The following is a 25196-nucleotide window of genomic DNA, read 5'->3' on the forward strand; positions in this document are numbered from 1 at the left end:
AAAGACTATGGAAGTGATCTATGAGAAACATGACGACGGCACATCAGTGAAGGTGTTGAGGACATGTTTTGATACATGTTTTGAAGGTGGAACTGTAAGGACTTCCTGATGGATTACAAGAGGATTTGGCCTGATTAACCAGAAGGCTGAAACTGCTATCAACTGAAATGGGGAAGGCTATGAAACACAAGTTTCAAGAGGGAGTTAAGACCAGAAGTTCATTTTTAGACATTTATATTTGAGATATCTCTTATACCCAGGTGGAGATGTATATCCAAACACCCGTTTGACAAGCCCAGAGTTTAGGAAAAAAGTGAAGCCTAGAGATGTAAATTTTGGAGTTGCTGTTATTTGAATGGTATGTAAAATCACAAACACAGACGAAATCACCAAAAAGTAAATACTAAAGAGTAGGGAATGAGGCCTGTAGCATTTCAACATTAAGATGTAGGGGAGAAGAGGCAAATTCAGTAAAGGAGACAGAAAAGGTGGAAGGGGGATCATGGAGGAATTACACCTTAAAGAAGACAAAACCTGTTGGTCTATCCTACCAGTGTTTTACTCATTCCCCTCCCCCACGTCAACTACATCTTAAAAAGCATACAAAGAGCAAAGAAGGAGCAAGTTAGGAGAGAGAAGAAAGAAATGATACAAACAAAAATAACAAAATGCATCTTACAAGATATAATCGATTCCTGTTGAGACTGGAGGGTATTAAAACACTTCCTCTGATATTTCTCAGAATTAGAATTCTAACGAAAGGGCTGTTTAGTCTCTGACCATCACAGAACATGATATAAAACAACAATAATTAGAGATTTTTGGTTTACTGAAGACTTTGACTGTATATTAGTTTCCTGTGGCTGCTGTAACAAACTACCACAAACTGGTTGGCCTAAGACAATGGATATTTCTCTTACAGTTCTGGAGGCCAGAAGTCCAAAACCCAGCAGGGCCGTGCTCCTACTGGGGCTCGAGTGGAGAATATGTTCTTTGACTCTTCCAGCTTCTGGTTACTATACGCATTCCTTGGTTTGCAGTTACATCACTCCAATCTCTGCCTCCATGAGCACACTGCTTCCTCCTTTTCTGTGTGTCTTCTCTGTAATTTGTCTACTTTTCCCTTACAAAGACACTTGTCACTTGATTTTGAGGCTACCTGGATAATCCAGGATGATCTTATCTCAAGATTCTTAATTACATCTGCAAAACCCTTTTCCAAATAACATTTGTAGATTCTGGGGATTAGGATGTGAACATATCTTTTGGGGGGCTACCATGCAACGCACTACAATATGGTTCTGGAAATTTTTGCTAAGGATATCAGTAAGGTATGCTGTATTTATGCAAAAATCTAAAGGATATTTAACTTACGTGCATAATTTAAAAAATGGGTCAGGTGCAGTGGCTCACACCTGTAATCCCAGCACTTTGGAAGGCTGACATGGGCAGATCACTTGAGTCCAGGAGTTCGAAATCAGCCTTGCCAACATGGCAAAATCTTGTCTCTTGTAAAAAAAAAAATACAAAACGATTAGCTGGGTGTGGTGGCAGGTGCCTATAATCCCAGCTACTGGCAGGCTGAGGAATGCGAATGGCTTCAACCTGGGAGGCAGAGGGTGCAGTAAGCCAAGGTTGTGTCACTGCACTCCAGCCTGGGTGACAGAGCGAAACTCTGTCTCCAAAAGAAAAGTTTTTATTTATTTATTTATTTTTAGTTTTAAGACAGACTTTTGCTCATCACCCTGCCTGGAGTCCAATGTCGCGATCTCGGCTCACTATAACCTCCACCTCTCAGGTTCAAGCGATTCTCCTGCCTCAGCCTCCCAAATAGCTGGAATTGCAGGTGCCCACCACCACACCCAGGTAAATTTTTTTGTGTGTTTTTAGTAGAGACAGAGTTTCACCATGTTGGCCAGGCTGGTCTCCAACTCCTAACCTCAGGTGATCCACTCACCTTGGCCTCCCAAAGTGCTGGGATTACAAGCATGAGTCACCATGCCTGGCAAAAGTTGGTTTTATATTAAAGGGTATGGCTATAAGGAGAAATCTACTTGATATGGCTATGTGTACAACCAGAAGTCTCAACTGCTTACCAGGTAACCACTGCCACCCTTGGTTTGGATAAAAGAATTACAGTCATTGTGCTATATACATCATATACCCTGAGATAATAGGTTTTTCTAAATGGTTATTTTCCCCACTTACGCACTCACACTACTTACTAGTTCCCATCCCCACTTTCCAAAGGACCTTATTTCATGATTTTGATTTAAGGATGCCTATATAAAAAGTCCCGTTTATTCCATACAAAAACTGAAAAACAGATTTGTTCAGGCAATATTAAATAGATGAGAGGTTTAAAATCTGGTGCTCAAACCAACCTAGTCGTCTCTCCTGATTCTATTTAAGAGCATCTTGTATTGATTTACTGTTACTGATTCCAGTGTGGGAGGTAACAGTACATTCTATATGCACTAGTCTCATGGGAACTTCTATCCTGTTTTTTACAATGAGCCAAGCTTGCTCTGACTAGTTACTAATAATTAGAGGATCTCTTTTATAACAGTATTGTCTGAGTAGCCCAGAGTGTTTCAAAGGCATAATTAACTTATACAATCCAATGAAATAGATGATGAACATCCTTCCTTATTTTATCTTATTTTAGAGATGGTGTCTCGCTCTGTCACCCAGGCTGGAGTACAATGGCACAATCTCAGCTCACTGCAACCTCTGCATCCCAAGTTCAAGTGATTCTCCTGCCTCAGCCTCCCTAGTAGCTGGGATGACAGGTGCCTGCCACCAAGCCCGGCTAATTTTTGTACTTTTTAGTAGAGGCAGAGTTTCACCACTTTGGTCAGGCTAGTCTTGCCCGCCCTCAAATGATCTGCCTGCCTCAGCTTCCCAAACTGCTGGGATTACAGGATTATATATGGGGAAAGACAGTAACACACAAAGTCATTTTTGGGGGAGATGTAAAACTGAGAGAAGACAGGTAGCCTGACTTTCAATCCAACTCAATAACTCCAATTTGAAAGTGTATGCAATTCTGTATTTGGCCTCAAAAGACACATCAATCAGTTAGAAAAAGACTACAAAAAGACAAAGAAGTTCTGCAGAAAGAAACATGTCATACAAAATGCCCCTACAGCTACGCTATCCAATATGAATAAAAGTATGTAAAGTCACTCATGATAATCTTTTGGATCTACTGGCTTAAATGCATTATGAAAACTAATTTTGCCTGTTTCCTTTTACTTCTTTAATGTGGCACTAGAAAATTTTAAATTATATTTGTGGCTCACATTGTATTTCTATTGGACAACACTGCTGAAGAGATAGTTATAAAATAAATACCTTAGATTGTAGATACTTTAATTCTATTAGCAAATACTTATTCTACATCTTTTACTGTCAGGCTTATGCTAAGCGCTGAGATTTGAAGAGTGAACAAAGAAAATGGTCCCTGTCATCACAGAGCTTGCATTATCTCCTATACTTCTGTACATTTCACATAGTCCCATTTGTGATTATGCATTAGAATAACTTAATTTAGGATACCTTACCATTTTCAGGGGCAAATGCCATACTTGACTTAGAAATCACAAAATATAAGTCAATAGATTCATGCTAATGAGTTTATTTTTCTAATATTTATATTAATATGCTATATAATATTTATCTGGAAGCCTAATATCATCACATTCCCAAAAGTTTCTCCTGGTTTCTTGCTCCTTCCCTTTAACAACTCTGGCTCCCTCCTTATGGCTCACTTCTACCAGTCTCTTCAATTGGCAACCTGCCTGCTATTCAAATCATAAAGACTATTTTTACCCTCAGGGGTCTCCCCAACAGGACAGAAGTTAAAAATGCTAAGTATACATAATTTTATGGGGCCAACTCCAGTTTTTTGGACCAAAGACTCAGTTTAGAAGTTTCTTTTGGGTGTAAACAAGCTAACGTGATTTCTGAGCAGGGTTTTGCTTCAGAATTCACTGCACAAACTTATTTGAGACTTAAAACAACGGATCACTTCTGTCATATTGAGAGTTTCATATAACAACACCTTCTCAAATAGGACTTCTAAAACAAATTAACACTAATTCTTTAGTAAATGATTTATAAAATAAAATACTAGATAACATCAATAGGATAAGACTATATAATGGTTTTAAGGCTAATGGCATAACTTTCAAAAAAATGTTACCAATAAAAATAATTCTTCAGGAGTTAATGACAGTGATAAAGAGAGCAACACAAGCAAAACCTACTTTATCAAAAAGTGTTACTTTTTTCCACTTTGATATATAAAGTATCACTGACATATGATAGCTTTTGAGAAACAAATGAAATACACAAGTTTTAAACACCCAAAGTGATTTCACTGGCTATTTGGTTGAAGCCTACCACCATCTGAAATACAGGTATGTTTAGCAAGGAAATATTATCCCTTAGTCTTAAGATGTGCAGGTACGGTTAAGTAAATGAATTGTTTCAACGTTAGGCATCTTCTGTCTGCTAACAAAGAACTGGCATGACTTAGAAAATTCATAATTACTCCTAGTTGGAGAAAAACATTTCGGAAGAAAAATTTAGCTATTCTCCGTAAGCAGTAAGATGAACATTTTGATAAATAGCTTTTAAGCTGAAGTACTACTCCATATATAATCATGGGTCCTTTCAGACAATGTAAATTAAACTACCATTTTGCTATGATATGCTAGTTTGCCAAATACAATGCAATATGCAATCAAATATAAATTTAGAAATTCAACTTTACTTTGGGCTTTTGCCCAAGGTGGCCTAATTTTTATCTTGGCAAAGAATGTTAAAAGAGCATAAGCTCATTAGTTCAGTACAAAACCAGCCTGCATTTGACAGTCAGTTTTCACTTGTTAATGACATTAGAGAAACGAATAACAATTCCCTAAGATTTCCTATATAACCTGAGTACAGATGATATAAGTGAGCAATTCAGATGTAAATATTAATATAACAAAATTTATCTCCAGCTTACTCTGTGCCCAGCACTTGACTAGGAACTTTTACATGTTATCACAAATATTTTGCCTTCTTTTCCCTACTTGGAAATTTCAGAAAACTACGTATCTCAACCATCTGTGCCCTGTAGATTAAAAACGACAACAACAAACTATGTGTGTTGGAGAAGGGGGAGAAGTAATTTGAAACCAAAAAATTTCTATATAAATCTAAATAAGTGTTCAAGATATAAACTGCTGTAACAACAACAAAAAAACCCGTAGGGGGCAGGGAGTGTCAGAACCTTCCATAATATATAAGTGATTATTTCAAATAGTTAAAACAAAAAGTTTGCTTTTAATTACCCATATTTAATACTAAACAACCCCATAACAAATAGTATCCTTCAATCCAACCCCATTAAAATAGAAGTGACCCAAGTGTCTTACATCCTCAACTGCAAACATACTGCTTTACGACTTCACTTACATTCAAATTTGGGAAGTGCATTTACTTTCCACCAAGATGCTAAGTATTTTATTTATTCATCCATGTTCTTGAATGAAGTATCTTTAAAAATACGAATCTTAGCGCCTCTCATATGTTAAGTAGAAAATAATAGTTTTAGTCAAGCAAAATACTTCAAAAACTCAAGAAATCACCGATTTTTTTAAAAAAATCCCAACACTGGTTGACAGTATAGCCAGTTCTTTACATTAAGTCTACTGATCAACTGAGGGATCCCCTAAATGAGAAAACAAAATTTCCAGTGGCCACTATTTGGATACTAAGAATTGGGTTGTGCTTCAACTCCTAAAATAATGTTGCAGTTTTAAAAATTAATCTTACTGGAATCTCCTGGAAGCTGAGATAGTGAAAAAAATACACTAACATTAGTTGCCAACTGCAATTTTTTCCTCAAAAAGACACCTTGCGATGCCATTAAAATATTTTTCCAGGGACACGTAAAATTTAAACTTCAGTTAAATTCCATACAGTAATTTTTAAAAAGAGAACATTAACCAGGGCATTAAACTAACAAATTTTAAAAGTGTTTTTTAGCACAATTTGGTTTATCAAGTCCCAAGGCTTAATTCTAAATCTTCACCATGGAACTGTAGCAAGGAAAGAACATTTGAAAATACGATCATCGCCATCTTCTAAATAGAGAAGTATTTACATTTTAACTCAATTCAGATAGTTCAGTCAGTGTTAAATAAGCATAAACAGGTAAACACGGTAATGGCTTGCATTATAAACAGAAGTGGTAAAATGTGTATTAAGACGGGTAATGGCAAACTGAAAATAAAATTTAGGTAAACCGTCAGACTTCAAACAACCAAAAGTATCAATGAATCTATGTTAAAATAAGAAAAGATTAAAAAACAATAAAAAGCCATGTTCTTAAAAAAAAAAAAAAAAGTGGAATGTAAAGATCACAATTTAAGGCAACCGATCAAAGGAAAGGACTGCTTTAAGCCTCCACTGTTTGCTAACACTTAAAATTAGCATTTCCAGCCAACACCTAGGTTTGAAAATTGCAGCGGCACTTAAACGCTGTCTTTTCTAACGTCACCCCAATAGAACATTCTGCAACACTGTGGACAGTAAACATTAAGCAGAGTAAAGCATCGTTCATGTATTTATCTCTCCAAGGGCCAATGGGAAAAAATTAAACCTTTCTCTCTCCCATATATAGCCTTAACCACTCTCTTCCCTCTTTTTATTTACTGCCCTTGTCGCGGGGTTAATGAACCCTAAACTTCTTTTTCTTCTTCCCATTAATGGAAATGGGAAAAAAAGACCAACTGCAGAGTGGAACCCAGATAGGAAAAACTGAAAATTCAAAGTAGTAGCATTACTTGCTGGGCGAGGGCTGGGAACACCCTAAAGGCTTAGCAGGAGGAGACAATCCCGGAAGACCCCCGTTAACACATACTTCACCCCAAGGCTACACCGTTTTGGTGTGTTGTGTAATTTTTGCTTTTAAAGGAGGTGGTAGCAGTCCCGGACGAACCTTCCCCGGAACGCAGCTCCCCTCCCTAGGGCCCCAGGCAGCACGGCTTGCGGGGCGATGTCCCGGCTCCGAATTTGCAGCGAGGCCCGGAAATCGATCCCGTTAGAGCCGATTTCACCCGTCAGGAATGCGTTCCGCCCCCGCCGCCTCCCCGCGGCAGTAGCCCTTGGGTCTCCCCTGCTTCAGGGGCTGGAGACAGCTCGAGGGGAGCGCCGCCTCGGCCCGTCACAATATCGCCGGGCCGGCCGCCGGCCGCACAGGCACTCGGGCCAGGAGGACAGGGCTTGGGGCGGATCCCACGCTCCGCCTCGGCCCCCGCGGCCCAGAAGGCGCCCGCGCCAGGGCCGGGTAGGGGACCCGGAGCTGCCCGAGGCCTGACCCCCTAAGCCGGCCACGGCCCCAGGCCCACGCTGCACACTGGAGGGGGGCGCCTTTCCCACGGGACTTCCGAATCCATTTCTGTCTCGGGGAGGGGCGCGAGGGCTGTGGCCCGGCCAGAGCTCCCTGGGTCGTAGGCGAGAGCCGCCCCTGCTCTCCCGCTCCAGGGCGCAAGCTCCTCCGGGTGCCCGCCCGTACCTTTAACTCCTCAGAGCGGCTGCAGCGCAGAGCGGCGGGCTACTAGGCCCATCTCCCAGCAGCGGCGACAGTGGCCTGAGGAAGCGCGGGGGAGGGTCCCGCCGAGGCGCCTCTCAACTGGGGCGGAGACGACTGAGGGGAGGGGTCCCGACGGCCGCTTTCCCGAACTCCTCCTCCGCAGTTGCGGCTCGACGGCTGTTCCCGGGAACCTGCGCCGCAACTACCACCTCCCCCGCCCGCAGCCCCCGCTTTCCCCGCCTCCTCCTCCCACTTCTTCCTCCCGCCCGCGGCAGCCCCGCCCCGCCCCGCCCCGCCCCGGCGCGCCGCCCGCGTGCTGTGCGTCATGGCGTCACGCCCACCGCGCCCGCCGCAGGCGGGTCTGGACGCGGTTGTTCACTTGCGCACGTTCGTTCCGCGCCCGCGCAGGAGCCGCCCCGTTGCACCCGGGTGGCCCCGACTGCGGCCCCGACGCCTGTTACTGTCGGAGGCGACTTCGCCTCGAGCGCGCCGGGCGTTGGTACCGGTGTCTCCCTGCCCGGTTCTCCGTGGCCCCGAGAGTGTCTCCTGCAAGGACAGGTTGGGGTGACTGGAGCTGCGCCCGGTTGAAGGGAGTTGCCAGACTTGGCGACCCTGGCTCTTGGCAGTTTGCCGGGCAATATTCATTCCTTTGTGTTCTCAGGGTTCACCTGCTAGATCGGCCGGCCCAGGGAGAGAAGTGCCGGAATGTTGCAGCTCTCGGCGAGGAAATGTCCTTTCCCAGAGGGCGGCAGCACCCCGTGCGTCTGCAGCCGCCCTATCTTAGTCTTAGTGGACCTGTCTTTGCAGAGGCTGTTAGGAGTAGTATTTAGCCACGATAGCAAGCCTTCGTGAGGAGAGTATCTTCCACTCATCTCTTTTATTTCTTTTTTTTGCTATTTTGCAGTTACGTAATCAGAATTCCTGTTTCATCTCTAATACATTCCTAATTACTTTAATCCAGCTTTATTTGTTCCTTCCTCTCATATCTTTTCAGCCAGTTATATCCCCTTTGAATGTTTCAATCTACACTGGTCTTGGTATTCTTAATTGAATAAACAAATTCATTCTGGGCCTGGTGCATTTCCTCCTGGTTTATTTCTCTTCAAGATTTAGATCACTCTTCCGTGGAATACTGAGAAACGAATGTTACAGAGCCTGGACAGAATGTCCATTTGCCATCTGTTACTTAACTAAATATATCACTCTCTCAGTCCTTGTTTAGTGTGTCTGTGTAATTTAAATTAGGAACAAACCAAGGAGACATGGTCTTTCCGAATGTACTTGGTATCTTTGGTAACCCAGTAAATGTTTACCAATTAGAAAATTGAACAAGCTAGGCAGTTTAGGTTTAAGTGTCTTTGACCTCGAATCTTAAAGGAATTAATTATGGGTATGTTTATTTTCATTTATGGAAAGTTTTAAAGCTGTTATACCTTTAAATGCTACTTGAAGGCTGCCAGCGACTTTGCATATGGGATACTTTAAGCCTACAGATAGCACAAGAATAGTAAGTTAAGTACCCGTACATAATATCTTTCTTGAAAATACATCAACATGTTGGCCGGGCGCGGTGGCTCACGCCTGTAATCCCAGCACTTTGGGAGGCCGAGGTGGGCGGATCACAAGGTCAGGAGATCGAGACCATCCTGGCTAATACGGTGAAACCCCGTCTCTACTAAAAACGCAAAAAAATTATCTGGGCTTGGTAAAGCAGGCGCCTGTAGTCCCAGCTACTAGGGAGGCTGAGGCAGGAGAATGGCGTGAACAGGGGCGGCGGAGCTTGCAGTGAGCCGAGATTGCGCCACTGCACTCCAGCCTGGGTGATAGAGCGAGTCTCTGTCTCAAAAAAAAAAAAAAAAAAAAAAGAAAGAAAAAGAAAAGAAAATATATCAACATGTTAAACAACATTTAAGTACAGATGCTGCTTCTGGCTTTCTTGTCTTCCTAAAAATTAGAAGGACTTTCTATTCTTCACTAGGCCAAATAAATGTATTAAAAAACAAATACTTATTGAACATCCCCGACTTGAATTCCTAGAGGCACCTTAGACTCAGGCCGTCCAAGATGTAGTTTGTCCTTTCCTCAAAGCGTGCTTCTTTTATTCACCCAGACACAAGCCAGAAACTTAGGATTCTTCACAGGCCCCATTCTTTTTGTCCCTTCCAATTAATAACTAACCACCAAGTCCTGTTTATTATACCCCAGAAATATCCCTGTGCTCTCTCTTCTATATCTCCCTCTGCTTTTAGAGCAGTGTTTTCAACTTTGGCTGCATATTCTTATGTCCACGTTGCACCCACCAATTAAATCAGAATCACTGAGGGTGGTGCTCAGGCATCAGTAGTTTTTAAAACTCCCCAAGTGTGCTGGGCACGGTGGCTCACACCTGTAGTCCTAGCACTTTGAGAAGCAGAAGTGGTTGGATCACTTAAGTCCAGGAGTTCAAGACCAGCCTGAGCAAGATGGCGAAAATACAAAAATTAGCCTGGCATGGTGGCCCACGTCTGTAGTCCCAGCTACTCCAGGGGGCTGAGGCAGGAGGATCATCTCCATAGCATTAGGAGGTCAAGGCAGCAGTGAGACCTGGTCACACCACTGCCCTCCAGCCTGGGCGACAGAGTGAGACCCTGTCTCAAGAAAGAATGAAAGAAGGGAAGGAGGGAGGGAGAGAAAGAAACTGGCCACAGTGGCTCATGCCTGTAATCTCAGCACTTTGGGAGGCTTAGGTGAATGGATCACTTAAGGCCAGGAGTTTGATACCAGCTTGGACAACATGATGAAACCTCATCTCTACAAAAAATATAAAAATTGGCGGGTCATGGTGGCACACTCCTGTAATCCCAGCTCCTCGGGAGCCTGAGGCATGAGTTGCTTGAACCTGGGAGGCAGAGATTGCAGCAAGCCGAAATTGTGCTACTGCACTCCAGCCTGGGCAATAGAGCAAGACTCCATCTCTAACAAAACAAAACAACAACAACAAAAATAAAAAATAAATAACCTCTTCCCAGGTAATTCCAATGCATAACCAAGGTTGGAAACCACTGCTGGGGCCTCATTATTTCTCACTGCAATACTGCAAAAGCCTAATTGGCCCCAGGTGCCTTATTTTTTGGCCATATTCTCTTTTATTTCCCTCCTCTCTTCTAATTCATTTAACATCAATTCGATAAACATTTGAATGCTTACTATGTTGGGGATGGGGTGTTTGCCGTTACAGGCACTGAGACTATAGCAATGAAAAAGCCTACATATCTGTTTGCATGGTGCTTACATTGGGGGATGAGGAGTAAAGAAGGAAAAATAATGAAAAAGAAATACACCTACCAGAGTAACAGAAACCAGAGAGGCTGTAACTTAGTTTGGTCTCTCAAACTGACATCAATTCTTCTGACATTTGAGCTGGATTCTATAAGACAAGAAGAAGGCAAACTAGTTAGGAGGTGGGGAAGACAGAGGAACAGCAGATGCAAAGGTCTTAGCCAGAAACACTTGTCAAATCCAAGGCAGCTAGAGGCTGAACATAGTAAAAGGGAGGGGAGTATGACATGGGCCGGGGGGCAGGTGGGTGGTCAGAAAAGTAGGAGGCAGCCAGATTATTTAATACCTTTTTAGGCATGGTAAGGAGAATTCTAAATGATTGATATGAAGTGTAATGAGACAATAGATGTTTAAGCAGCATGACATCTGATCTGTCTTTGAAAAAGATCACTCAGGCTGTTCTGTGGATCAGATTAAGGCAGAGCAAGAGTGGAAGCAGGGAGACCAGTTAAGAGGCTATTCCAGGAATCTAATAAAGATGTCATAGTTCTTTGAACCAAGGTGGAGACTGTGGAGACAGAAGTGGATGGTTTTGGTTTTGGTTTTAGAGGTATAATCAGTCAAACTTGCATGGAATGGAATAAAAGTGGCAAGTAAAGAGAAAGAGAACTACTTTTTTTTTTTTTTTTTTTTTTTTTTTTTTTTTTTTTTTTTGAGACAGAGTCTTACTCTGTCACCCAGTGCTCAATCTTGGCTCATTGCAACCTCCACCTCCTGGGCTCAAGCAATCTTCCCACCTCTGCCTCCCGAGTAGCTGGGACTTCAGGCACGTGCTACCATGCCTGGCTAATTTTTGTATTTTTTGTAGAGACGAGGTTTTGCCATGTTGCTCAGGTGGGTTTTGAACTCCTGGGCTTAAGTGATCTGCCCACCTCAGCATTCCAGAGTGCTGGGATTGCAGGCATGAGCCACGTGCCCAGCCAAGAACTACTCTTTAGTGAGTACATACTATATATACTATATATAGTACACTATATGTACTCTTTATTTAAAGAGTACGTATATTTATTGAGTACATATACTATATATACTCTTTATTGAGTACATATACTGTATGACAGGCACTATTTTGATTGCTTTGTAAGTATTAAGCCACTTAGTTTATCATAAAGAGTCCCTAAAGCTCCCATATTAGGATCTGAGGCACAAGAGTTTAAGTGATTTGCTGAAAGTTACATAGCCAAGTGGCAGAGCTGGGATTTGAACCATCCAGCAGGCTGGTTCCAGAGCTCATGCTCTTCTCTTAACCCTACCTCTGGCCCCTTCGCTGGTGTCACAGTCCAAGTGAACATTTCTTTAGCCACAGTAAGCTACTAGCACTACCACAAATCCCCCCATCCTTTCTTCTCTTCCTTCTCTTCTCTCTCTTACACACCCTGCTAACTTTCTTTCTCTTTGTAGGTACTACCTAGCTTTGCAGATGCTGCTATGCCTAAAATGCCCCCTCCCCTCTCCTCTGCCTGGCTCATTTCTATCAACTCTCACTGGTCCTGACAGGCTAAATCAAGCTCACGTTCCCTAGCTCCACAGCAACCATGCTTACCTCTATAATTTTTCTGTATAAAGCACTTCACTGTCATTATTTGTAGGCCTTTCCCACTAAACTTTGAAGGCAGAGAGCTTAATGCCTGATACCTAGTGAGAGAAGAAGGAAGCAGGCAAAGAAGCTTAGCTATGCACATGACATGCCTTCCCTAGGTGTTGTGAGACACCAATATGGTAAAGTATTGTCCCTCGCCTTGAGCAGCTTGTAAACTTGCCAGGGAAACTGACATGGAGAAAATCACTCTAGGCCAGTGTGGTGGCACACGCCTGTAATCCCAGCACTTTGGGAGGCTGAGGCAGGCAGATCATTTGAGCCTAGGCAACATGACAAAAGCCATCTCTAAGAGTTTTGTCATGTGCCCAAGCATAGCAGCACACGCTTGTAGTCCCAGCTACTCAGGAGGCTAAGGTGAAAGGATCACTTGAGCCTGGGAGGTGTAGGTTGCAGTGAGCCAAAATCACACCACTGCACTCCAGCCTGGATGACAGAGCAAGACTCTGTGTCCAAATATATATAATCACTCTAACATAAGAGCCAATAAAGTACATATGATATAAACACAGGACAGGGTACCATTAATTCTGCTTCAAGATATCAAAGGCAAGAAGTTTGGCCTTATGTTTGTTTCACTGGGGAAAATAAAATGCAACCAGGAACGAATGGGAGCTTGGGGGCTTTATTCTCCACCATCCTTTCACCTGGCTTAGGGAGGCAGTCTTGGGCCTTGTCTAGGGAGAAAGAGATTCTCATTTGGTACAACTGATCATTGGAATGTGCTACTTCTTGACTCTCCTCCTTACCTGTCCTTGTGTGACTAAATATACTGATTTCCAAATTGATTCAGTTTCTTTCCCAGCAGGGTCATAGAAATTTTTCTTCTTCTTCTTGTTCTTTCTTTCTTTTTTTTTTGGAGACAAAGTCTCACTCTGTTGCCTAGGTAGGAGTGCAGTGGTGCAGTGCGATCACACCTTGACCTCCTGGACTCAAGCGATCCTCCCACCTCAGCCTCTTGAGTAGCTGGGACTACAGGTGTGTGCCACCATGCCTGGCTAATCTTGCTTGTTAAAATAGATTTCTGAGTTTTATCTCAGACTAACAGAATCATTAGCTGTGGGGTTGGGGTGCTAGAAACTAGTTTTCCACAAGCGCTCCAGGTAATTCATATCACATGTTTGAGAACCACAGCATAAGTGTTTCAGTCATTATGATAATATCCCAACTTCAGGAAGTTTTCTTCCACTAGACCTCTCACTGGGCCCTTCAGAGAGTGCCAGGGGAAAGGAAATTGTTTCTTTCCTCTTCATGGGACCCATGCAATTACTTAGAATCTTCTTTATTTCCCCTCCCACCCATTCTCCTGACATATCCCCAAAGCTCTTCTTGATGAATTCTCATGCGACTGTTCCCATTTGCCTACTCCAGTCTTTCTTGGTTCCCTTCCCTGTTTGACTCACAGGCAAGCCTACACTGTGCTAGTGACCTGGACCAGAATCCTCCAGAGGCTCCTGCAAATTGAGCTGGTTAGACTCACTCCACGTTTGACAGGATGAGGTTGGCTCACTGTGTCTAGAGTGGCAGGATGCACTGCAGCAGGATGTCAGCAGGTGATGAGCAATGACTTAGAGTTAGCTTGCCCAGGACAGTCATGGCTTCCACCTATTATGGGGGCCTGATTGTTAATAGTACCCTCTTTCATTCTCAAAAAGTCCTGGGTTAGACAATAAATTACATGGTCACCCTGGTAATGAGCCTCATGTCAAGGCCAACTGTTGTGACATTTTAGCCCCTGGATAGGGCCTAGACCACCCCCTCCCCACCCTCTCCAGCCCCTGACCCAGTGCCATGGCTCCTTCCTCCCCTCAGATTTCCTTAGAGAATCCCCTGTGGTATAATACTTTGGGCCTACATTAAGGGATTTATAGGAGCCATGAAACTTGTTGCTATATTTACTCTCTCTGACAATATCTGGAAAATATTTTTCTTTGGTTTTAGCACCTGGTATAGTTGTGTTTCCCTTGTTTATTATCCCCATTTGTTTTTGCCTTCTGGAAACCTAATTGTGGAACTGACAGTATTTCCCTTGGCTGTGAGAAAGCTTAAAGCCTTATATGTGGTCTCCTTCCGGTCTGTGTATAAGATTTAACAGGATGTATTTTATATACTTAACTCACTCTTGGCTTAAATTCTCTGTTCCCATTTCTTCACTGCCTTCAGACTGAATTTTTCTAGTGCTATATTTTATGTATATTTCTAGCCCTTTTATCAATTTTGAAACAAGGCAAATATAAAAAAAGTGTATGAATACATGCACACAAAAAAACGGATACTGATTGTTATATAACTGAAAAGGATTATATTTAAATGTATACACAGAATAACTTCCACACTTATGAAATATAATTGTAAGCATGAGTAGCACTTCAAATAATGCTGGCTTTAGCATTCCTCGGCTACATTATTATCTAGAGAGTGAAATGATTCCAAACAGAAGCAAACAAACAAGAGATTAAATTAATTTTCAAGCTGGAACACTTTTAGGTATGACCCAGAACCTTGATACCAAATAATGTAACAAAGAACACTCACTGCTGGATTTACGTCGCCTAATTTGATAGCATGCATGATTGTTTACCCTCAGAGTGAAATCCTATGCTGTTGGAAATGAAGAAAGGGAGAGGAAGAATGATGGTTGGGGGAATCATATTTGGGAATGCACAGTCCAGATGATAACAGTGAGCCACAAGAAGGAATTATGGCCAGAAGCACATGGCCCAGAGCAATCCCCAGGCAACTGTTCTTACTGTTGCCCTGGATAATGTTGTAGAGGCTGGTACCCTGTGGTTTGCAGCTAATGTAAAACTGAATAAAGAAATTCACCATAATCAAATTACTAAGGAATATATTTTACAACTAGCTTATTTTGGAGGATACATTGAGTTTCCAAGACTCAAAGATAGACATTCTATGGATGGTTTACTAAGTTATTTTATGGATAAATTGAGCTTGTAGTTAAATCTGCTTCAGATTTAATGCTAAATTTTAGCTAAAATTTTAGTGAGATTATGTTTTATATGGTGATTCCTGCTCTTTTCCAGCAATAATATAAAGTTTTCTTAGGATGGAAGTTTTTTTTTTAATACAAAAGCTTTCAGAAAATAAGGTAATAAATCCACGTAGACCCTGTAAGAATAAATGTTAACTTTTCTCATATTTGTATTATTATTTAAAACAAGATAAATTAAACATAGAAATTGAGTTGAGGCCTACTTTGCACCTTCCCCTAGTGCACCATTCCTTTCTTCCCTCAAGTAACTGCTATCCTGAAGTTTTACCTATCTGATTCACTTTTTTTTTTTTTTTTTTTTTTTTGAGACAGAGTCTCACTCTGTCATCCAGGACGGAGTTTAGTGGCACAATCTCGGCTCATTGCAACCTCCCCCTCCCAGGTTCAAGTGATTCTCCTGCCTCAGCCTCCTGAGTAGCTGGGATTACAGGCACGCGCCACCATGCCCGACTAATTTTTGTATTTTTAATAGAGACGGGGTTTCACCATGTTGGCCAGACTTCTTGAACTCCTGACCTCAGGTGATCCGCCCACCTCGGCCTCCCAAAGTGCTGGGATGACAGGCGTGAGCCACCATGCCTAGTGTTATCTGGTTCACAATTTTATACTTTTACAACATAAGCACAAATTCACAAATAACATATTCTAGTGTTTTATATTTTAAACAGTTTTTACTAAGCAAAATTTTACATAAATGATTTTATACTGAATGTATCATTTTATAGCCTTTCTTTTTTAAACAACAACAACAACAACAAAACACTGTTTTCAAGATATACCCATGTTGATATATGGAAATTTAGTTTATTCATTTTGACTGCAATGTAAATACACATTTTTCATACATGTATCTTCTTGCTCTTGCAGGAGAGTTTCTCTAGGGTATATACTTAGAAGCAGAATTACTGAAGAAAACCCTTTAAAAGTTGAAAAATACTATAACCAACTTCTCTCCCCATACTGGTTATACTTGTAGGTGCTAATATTCACTGGGTGGAAAAATAACAGGTGCATTTGGATTCTCAGAGCCCTTCCAGTAAAAGGTCTGAAATGACTAAATCAGGGTGATGAATGCCCATACATCAAGGTCCTTTAGGCCTGTTTTCTCATCTTTATAATGAAGGTAATAAAAATACCTTCTTCATAGGGTTTCTATGTGGATTAGATAAAATAATACACATAAAACATTTAGCACAGTGTCTGGCACTTAGTAATAGCTCAATACAGACATACCTTGAAGACATTGTGGGTTCAGTTCTAGACCACCAAAATAAAACAAATATTGCAATAAAATGAGTCACTCAAATTTATGGTTTCCTAGTATATAAAAGTTATATTTACATTATACTGTGGGCTATTAAGTGTGCGATATCATTATGTATAAAAAGGTATATATCTTAATTTAAAAATACTTTATTGCTAAAAATACTAATGATCATCTGAGCCTTCAGCAAGTCAAAGACATAATCTTTTTGCTGGTGGAGAGTCTTGCCTCGATATTGATGGTGGCTGAATGATCAGGGTGGTGGTTGCTGAGAGTTAGGGTAGCTGTGGCAGTTTCTTAAAATAAGACAACAATGAAGTTTGCCACATCGATTGACTCTTCCTTCCACAAAAGATTTCTCTGTAGCATGCACTGCTGCTTGACAGCATTTTACCCACAGTAGAAGTTCTTTCAAAATTGGAATCAATCCTCTCAAACTCTGCTGCTGCTTTATCAACTAAGTTTATGAAATCTTCTAAATCCTTTGTTGCCATTCAACAATGTTTCCAGCATCTTCTCCAAGAGTAGATTCCATCTAAAGAAACTACTTTCTTTGCTCTTCCATAAGGGATCTGTTCAAGTTTTATCATGAGACGATAGCAATTCAGTTACATCTTAGACTCCACTTCCAATTCTAGTTCTCTTGCTATTTCTACCACATCTGTGGTTACTTCCTCCCCTGAAGTCTTGAACCCCTCAAAGTCGTGCATGAGAGTTGGAGTCAACTTCTTTCAAGCTGCTGTTAATGTTGACATTTTGAACGCTTCCCATGAATGACAAATAGCTTCCAGATTGGTGAATTTTTACAGAAAGTTTTCAATTCGCCCAGATTCATCAGAGGAATCACTATCTATGGCAGCTATAGCCTTACAAAATGTATTTCTTAAATAATAAGACTTGAAAGTTGAAATTACTCTTTCATCCATGGGCTGCAGATGGATGTTGGGTTAACAGGTATGAAAACAATATTAATCTCCTTATACATCAGAATTCTTGGGTGACTAGGTGAATTGTCAGTGAGACATAATATTTTGAACGGCATCTTTTTTCTGAGCAGTAGTTCTTAACAGTGGCTTAAAATATTCAGTAAACCATGCTGTGAACAGATATGCTATCATTCAGGCTTTGTTGCTCCGTTTCTAGAGCACATGTAAAGTAGGTTTAGAAAAATTCTTTTTTTTTCTTTATCAATACTCTGACATAATTCAGCTTAATTCTGAAAAGCCCTAGCATTTGTGGAACAGTAAATGAACACTGGCGTCAACGTAAAGTCACCCCTGCATTAGCCCCTAACGAGAGAGTCAGCCTCTCCTTTGAAGCTTTGAAGCCAAGGATTGACTTCTCCTCGCTATCTATGAAGTCCAAATGGCATCTTCTTCCTATATGAGTCTGTTTTGTCTATATTGAAAATCTGTTGTTTAGTATAGTCCCTTTTACTAATGATCTTAGCTAGATCTTCTGGATAACTTGCTGCCGCTTCTACATCAGTACTTGCTGCTTCACCTTGTACTTTTATGGTACAAAACAAACTCTTCCCTATACCTCATGATCCAACCTCTGCTAGCTTCAGACTTTTCTTCTGAAGCTTCCTTACCTCTCTCAGCTTTCATAAAATTGAAGGGAGTTAGCGCCTTGCCCTGGATTAGGCTTTGGCTTAAGGGAATGTTGTGGCTGGTTTAATCTTCTATTCAGACCACTTAAACTTTCTCCATATTAGCAATAAGGCTGTTTCATTTATGAGTTCACTGGAGTGGCACTTTTAACCTCCCTCAAGAACTTTTCCTTTGCATTTACAACTGGGCTAACTGGCATAAGATGCCTAGCTTTCAGCCTATCTCAGCTTTTGGCCTGCCTTCCTCATTAAGCTTAATCATTTCTTGTTTTTGATTTAAAGTGAGAGGCATGCGACTCTTCCTTTCACCTGAACACTTACATGTCATTGTAGGGTTACTAATAGGCCTAATTTCAAGATTGTGTTTCCAAAAATAGGGAGGCCCAAGAAGAGGAAGAGAGATGGGGGAATGGCTGCTCAGTGGGGTAGTCAGAACACACACACACACATTTATTGATTAGGTTCACTATCTTCGGTGGGAGTGGTTCATGGCACTTCAAAACAATTACAATATTAACATCAAAGATCACTGATTAACAGGTCACCATAACAGATATAATAATAACTTAAAAGTTTGAAATATTGTGAGAATTATCAAAATATGACACAGAGGCACGAAATGAGCACAGGCTGCTGAAAAATGTTGCCAATATACTTGCTGGATGCAGGATTGCCACAAACCTTCCATTTGTAAACAAAAACAAAAAACAAAAAAAAAATCTGTGAAGTGCAATAAAGTGAAGCACAATAAAATGAGGTAAGCCCACAAATACTGTTACCCAGAGTGTTAAGATGATGGGATATAGGACTCAAAGGCTTTTATTTGAAGATAGTATTTCATAGAAAGTTTTTAAGGAAGAAAAAAAACTTTATTCTTCCCTGTAATATCATTTTTGGAAGTTTTATCTGGATATTTTCCTTTTACTTCCATATTGTATTTAATTCATATTCTTGGCAGAATCTCAGCACTGAAACAGTAAGAAGAAAACGGTAGAGAAAAGCAACTAAGTAGAAAATAACTCCTGCTGAAGCTGGACAGCCTGTTTTTGCAGGACGACCACCTTTCACCCTTCTTTTCTGCCATCCATTCTTAGATTTGTCACATTAACTGCACGTATGCTAGCCAAGAAACTCATCAGCAATTACCAAAAACAGTTCTGTTTCTAGTACGTCTCCAGTTTTTAAAATCCCATCTACCTTTGCCAGGGGAATCCCATTAAAATGTGTTAGGGGAAGACATATTTAAATAGTAATTTCCTAGCAAATGTGGTCAGAACCCAAAATGGCTAATTGAAAGTTTGTGTGATATAAAAAGATAGGCAAGAGATGACATATAATAACTTGAACATATCAGCTGATATTTATGGCTGGAAGGGAAAATTTAGGGTTCTGTGTTAACTTGTTGAAATTCATACTTGGGAGTTTTCAACAAACATCACAAGTTGTTTGTAAAATGACTGTGCCAAGCCGACATTCCTATCAACGATCAAAGAAAGTAAGATTTTTAAATGGTTGGATAACTCAGCAAGGGAGAAAAATTTATCTGAGGTCTCGGGGCCAGAGATCTGTATTCAATTTCAAATTGTTTCTAAGGGTTTAGTATCCTGTGATAAAAGCAAAACTTTGTATAATGTATCCCAAGGACATGAGGGAAAAACTGAACAGTTACTACAGAGCTGTGATTTTGAGATGACTTTGGTCAAATAAAATTCCCACACACTGAAGTTGCTACTATAATTTATTTTTTAGAGGAGGAAGCCCAATCTAGATTTATAAAGTTAGTTCCATAGATCACATGAGCTCTTTCAAATGATCTTCTGTGTATTTCAGTGTTGAATAGAAGAGGAATAATTTAGTGGCAAGCATTTTGGGGTATAGAAACAATACTTGAGACTATTTTCAGAAGTACAATCTGCAACACAATCAAGTTCAAGAGTTTGGATGACCAAAGTAGATGATTAATCACAAAGAACTATTTCTTTTGTTTCCACCTTAATATTTACTGATTTATAGACCCAACAGGAAAACAAATGTGGAATTTTTGTTTTCCTTTAAAACAAACAATGGATGCCCTTGAAATACTACATTTTAAAAGCTAAGGAAATCTGGAGGAGAGTGGAAGTTCCTTTCATTCTCTCCTCTGTCCAAACCCTATTCCCACTTTACCAGCATCTAGTAATGAATCACTGTTTTCTTTTAACTAGGCTTCTAACATACCTTTGCATTGATTTTTCACAAACGAAGAATTTCCAACCTGAGAAACCTAAATATGAATCTACATGTTTGCTTCAAGAAAATTCAAAACAAATAAACAGAACCTCATGACAAGACATTTTGACAAGAGATGATAGGAAAATTGATTAAAAGCATTGATCTTTCTTTCTCTTTCTCTTTCTCTTTTTCCTTCTTTCCTTCCTTTCTTCCTTCCTTCCTTCCTTCCTTCCTTCCTTTCTTCCTTCCTTCTTTCCTTCCTCGTTTTTCCTCCCTCCCTCCCTCCCTCCCTCCCTCCTTTCTTTCTCTCTCTCTCTCTCTCTCTCTCTCTGTGTCTCTGTCTCTCTTTCTCTCTTTCTTTCTCTTAACAGAGTCTGACTCTGTCACCCAGGCTGGAGTGCAATGGCACGACCTCGGCTTACTGCAACCTCCGCCTCCCAGGTTCAACCCATTCTCCTGCCTCAGCCTCTCGAGTAGCTGGAATTACAGGTGCCTACCACCACACCTGGCTAATTTTTTGTATTTTTAGTAGAGATGGGGTTTCACCATGTTGGTCAGGCTGGTCTTGAACTCCTGACCTTGGGTGATCCACCTGCCCAGGCCTCCCAAAGTGCTGGGATTATAGGCATGAGCCACTGCGCCCAGCTTAAAAGCATTGATTTTTAATAGAAAATCCTAGAAGAAGAAACGTGTTTGATACTGAAGGCAGAGAACTTAAGAGCCTGAAGGGTTTTTGCAGAGGGTTTTGTTTCTGAGTCTTCCAAAAAGTAGTTACAATGTAACTGTGCAAATTTATAAATTATAAAATTACAAAGTAATTCTGGATCTGCCTATATGGTGTCTGCTAATTTGCCCCTCTGTTTAACCTGGCCAGTTTCATGGTCTCTGATGCTTTTGAGACCATACCTTGTCACCTCTAGGTCCTCCCTTTTCAGTAAGTGACCTCTGAACAAGATATTTCAACTTTATGTATACCCAGGAATTTGGATCTAGTTCTCTGCCCTCTGCAGCACCACACCTCTAGTCTACCCCTGGGTCCTCAAGCCCAGCCTATATTTACCATATCTTGGCCCCATCCTACAGTACGGAAGATTGAACACAACTTAACGGACCGATTTTCTAGTCATTGTTATCAACCCCAATATTGCAGAAAATATCTGTGGATGTTTATGGATGGTATATGTATTTGTGTGTCAGTATGTATTACACACACATACACACACACATTTATATCCATAAAATCTAAGCTCATTTCAATAGATATAACACATGTCAAGCAAGACTTTAACTCATTTTCTTCCTTCTCTCCTCTTTTTAAAATTTATTTAATTAACAAACTGAGCTACTAGAGAAAAGACATCAGACACAGTCCATGTCTGAACACTCACAGAATTCAGGGTATATATTTGAGTTGGACACTTACCCTATTACAAATCTATGTGCTACAAAGCTTTATGCTATCTGCTATTTTGGTGTTTTATGCTCTTTGCCTAAAGCCTTCAGAAGTGCCTATAATCTCATGACCTTGTCAGTCTATTGCTGTTTTCAGTCTGTCTCCACCCTTGACCTCATTTCCAGCCTGGCTTTCATCACCCTCACATGCATACAAAACTCTCTTACCCTGTTTCCATTCCACTCTGCTGGTCATGCCAATTCCCATCTGCCTGCTCTTTCTGTTCTTTCTTCTGAACTTCAGAAAAGCGCTGATTCAATTCTTTAAATGCATACCACCTAACCTCAGTTTAGTAACCTCATTATTCATCTCTTGTTGATTCCAGAGCACAGTTCCTAACACAGCGATTCCCAGCATTTTCCATTCTTCTAAGTCCCTCATGCCCACATTCTTTCATTCCTTTTATTTAGCAAATTCTAACTGAGAATCAAAAATATGCTATATACTGTGCTGGGCAGAGGGCATTACAGTAGGGGCAGAACAGAGCCAGTCCCTGCCCTAACAGATCTTGCAGTCTAGCGAGGGAAACTGAGGTAGCCCCTCCCCTTTTCCTGCTTTACTGATAACATTCAATAAAGGGGAAAGCTCTTGACCCCCTTAACCACCTTTGTCCCATGCCATCTCTCCCTGTCTTCCCTTCAAGTTTCTCTTATTTCCTTCCCATGAGCTCTCGAATTCATTCCCTTCTTCCTTCTTCCAAGACCTTACTCCTTATAGGCCTAAATATTTTTTTATTCTGAAGTAAGTGATACTTATCTTAAACCCTTTAAACAGTCTGTATCAAACACAAAACTGTATTTCGACTGTCTTTGATGAAAGAAGTGCTGAGCATATTTGCTAATATTTTCAAACTCAGAATTGGCATGGTTTCTTTGAGTGTTATCTTATATTTCTTTTCCTTTTGAAATTTGGTTCTGTACCAAAATAATCAGCAGAGGAGCCAATGGGTTGACATCCTTGGATCTGGTCTAAACATTCTGATTAACAGTTCCTCAGCAGATGTGTCAGCATTACTTCTCTTGAAATGATTTTATGTGGATTGTCTTCCAGGTACTTTTTATTTTGCTGTGAAAAAAGTCCCACACATCTCTGATTTGGTTTTTCAGTTTTTAATCTTAGCCTCGCTAACAAATGTAAAGAAAAATATTCTCATTTTCTGGCTTACTAATTTTGGATTGGTAAGGAAGAGTGTTTGAATATCTAGGAATTCTTATAAAATTTAGCAATTACTTCTTCTTCTTCTTCTTTTTTTTTTTTAGACAGATTCTCACTCTGTCACCCAGGCTGGAGTGCACAGGCATAATCTTGGCTCACTGCAACCTCTGCCTCCTGGGTTCAAGTGATTCTCTTGCTTCAGCCTCCTGAGTAGCTGGGATTACAGGCGTGTGCCACCATGCCCAGCTAATTTTTGTATTTTTAGTAGAGATAGGGTTTCACCATGTTGGCCAGGCTGATCTCAAACTCTCGATTCAAGTGATGTGCCCACCTCGGCCTCCCAAAGTGCTGGGATTACAGGCGTGAGCCACTGTGGCCGGCCACAATTACTTCTTATATGCTACTTACTGCATCAGTTCTTGAAAAACTCTCTCCTATAGGTGATGTCATCTATGACTTTATTGTGGTCATAACCTGGGAAATCCTGAGTGGATGGTCCCTCAGTTCCAGTGTCTTATTTTTCAGAAAGAGGGTGTTAGAAATTTCCCTTTAGGAAAACATCTGGTTCCTCTTTTGAAAATAACACGAAAAGGGCATCACACAAAACAAGTTTGGAAAGGTGATGAGAGCATCATGGATGGTTCTGCTTCACCATTGTTCTTCAAGGCACCATTTCTTCTCCAGGGACTCAGAATATGTGAGCAAGAAGCACAAATATATCATTTCTTTATTGCTCTTGACACAATCTGACAGCTGTTGCAGAGATTTGTGAGAAAACTGAGAAATAAATCCTAGCAAACAGGTAGGCTCTTCAAGTGTTTGAGTTAAGAGTCTCGCATTATGATGAGTCTGAGAACTCAGTTCTTTTATAAGAGTAGCTGTCTTTGCTCTTGCATGCATGCATTATGGGAGGCGAGATGAAAGGGCAGGTGGTATCTACATCCCCCCACTCTCCACCCACTCCTCGCACAATGCACCTCCCTTTCTTTGAGTCAGGGAAGACTCTACCTTCTGCCACACCCTCAGTGTCCCAGTTGCCCGTTCTCCTTAATTATCATAATTGGCACTTTCCCAGAGCCTCAAGGTACTTAGGACCTCGTGGCAGTGTTGGGGCTGAGACTCGTTGAGTGAAAAGATCTAGCCTCTGCCAGGGAGAGGTCAGTAGTGGAAATTATCAAATCCAAGAGACAAGGTGAACTTTAGTTCATTGTGTGGTCTGTCTACATGCACAGGATCTAGTCTAAGGGGCCTGGGACAGAAAGCAGGAGAGGACTTCTAGGCGTTAATGTTTTTGTTTTTTGTTTGTTTGTTTTTGAGACAGAGTCTCACTCTGTTGCCCAGGCTGGAGTGCAGTGGCACAATCTTGGCTCACTGCAATCTCCACCTCCTGGGTTCAAGCGATTCTCCTGCCTCAGCTCCCTGTGTAGCTGGGATTACAGGCACGTGCCACCACACCCAGCTAATTTTTGCATTTTTAGTAGAGATGGGGTTTCACCATGTTGGTCAGGCTGGTCTCGAACTCCTGACCTCGTGATCCAACCACTCTTGGCCTCCCAAAGTGCTGACATTACAGGAGTGAGACACTGTGCCTGGCCTGCTTTAACGTTTTAAGACAGCAAGTGGTTGTGCAAATCTTAGATCAAGGAGAGAGGAAGCAGGTTATAGCCTTGTGCAAAGGGTCTTCTATAAACCAGGTGAAGAGGTCATAAGGGAATCAGGACCCCCAGACGACACAGCTAGAGTACGAAGGGTTTCAGTTTCACTAAGGATATGGAGGTGGATCTAGGAATCTGGGACTTGGGCGAAGGTTTATCAGTTTGGCTACACGGTGATGACTCTTCTCCAAAGCATAGGCCAGATATGACTAATTCCAGGTGCCTCCAGAGCTGTCCTGGCTGCTACCCTTTAATTTAGTATAGGAGAGGGAGAGGGGTGGTGCAGCTTACAGACACCAAAGTGTTCATTCATCCAGAACTGCTGGC

General features: G+C 41.3%; 1 protein-coding gene across 5 annotated transcripts in view; it reads right to left on the minus strand.

Moving 5' to 3' along the window:
* The window catches only part of RNF19A (ring finger protein 19A, RBR E3 ubiquitin protein ligase), a 78226-nt gene that overhangs the window by 45953 nt on the left and 7077 nt on the right, over positions 1 to 25196 (minus strand). Inside the window, exons 2-3 of one of the 5 annotated variants that reach the window (XM_025394117.1) lie at positions 10916 to 10997; positions 9978 to 10044 (exon numbers count right to left, since the gene is read on the minus strand). The gene's annotated coding sequence lies outside the window, so the exon portion shown is untranslated. Of the gene's footprint in view, positions 1 to 920; positions 1519 to 6997; positions 7226 to 7573; positions 8294 to 9977; positions 10045 to 10915; positions 10998 to 25196 lie in introns of those variants that run through there. The other 4 variants (XM_025394113.1, XM_025394114.1, XM_025394112.1 and 1 more) reach the window with 4 other exon arrangements.

This window comes from Theropithecus gelada, chromosome 8, assembly GCF_003255815.1.
Source record: "Theropithecus gelada isolate Dixy chromosome 8, Tgel_1.0, whole genome shotgun sequence".
Classification (NCBI taxonomy): Eukaryota; Metazoa; Chordata; class Mammalia; order Primates; family Cercopithecidae; genus Theropithecus; species Theropithecus gelada.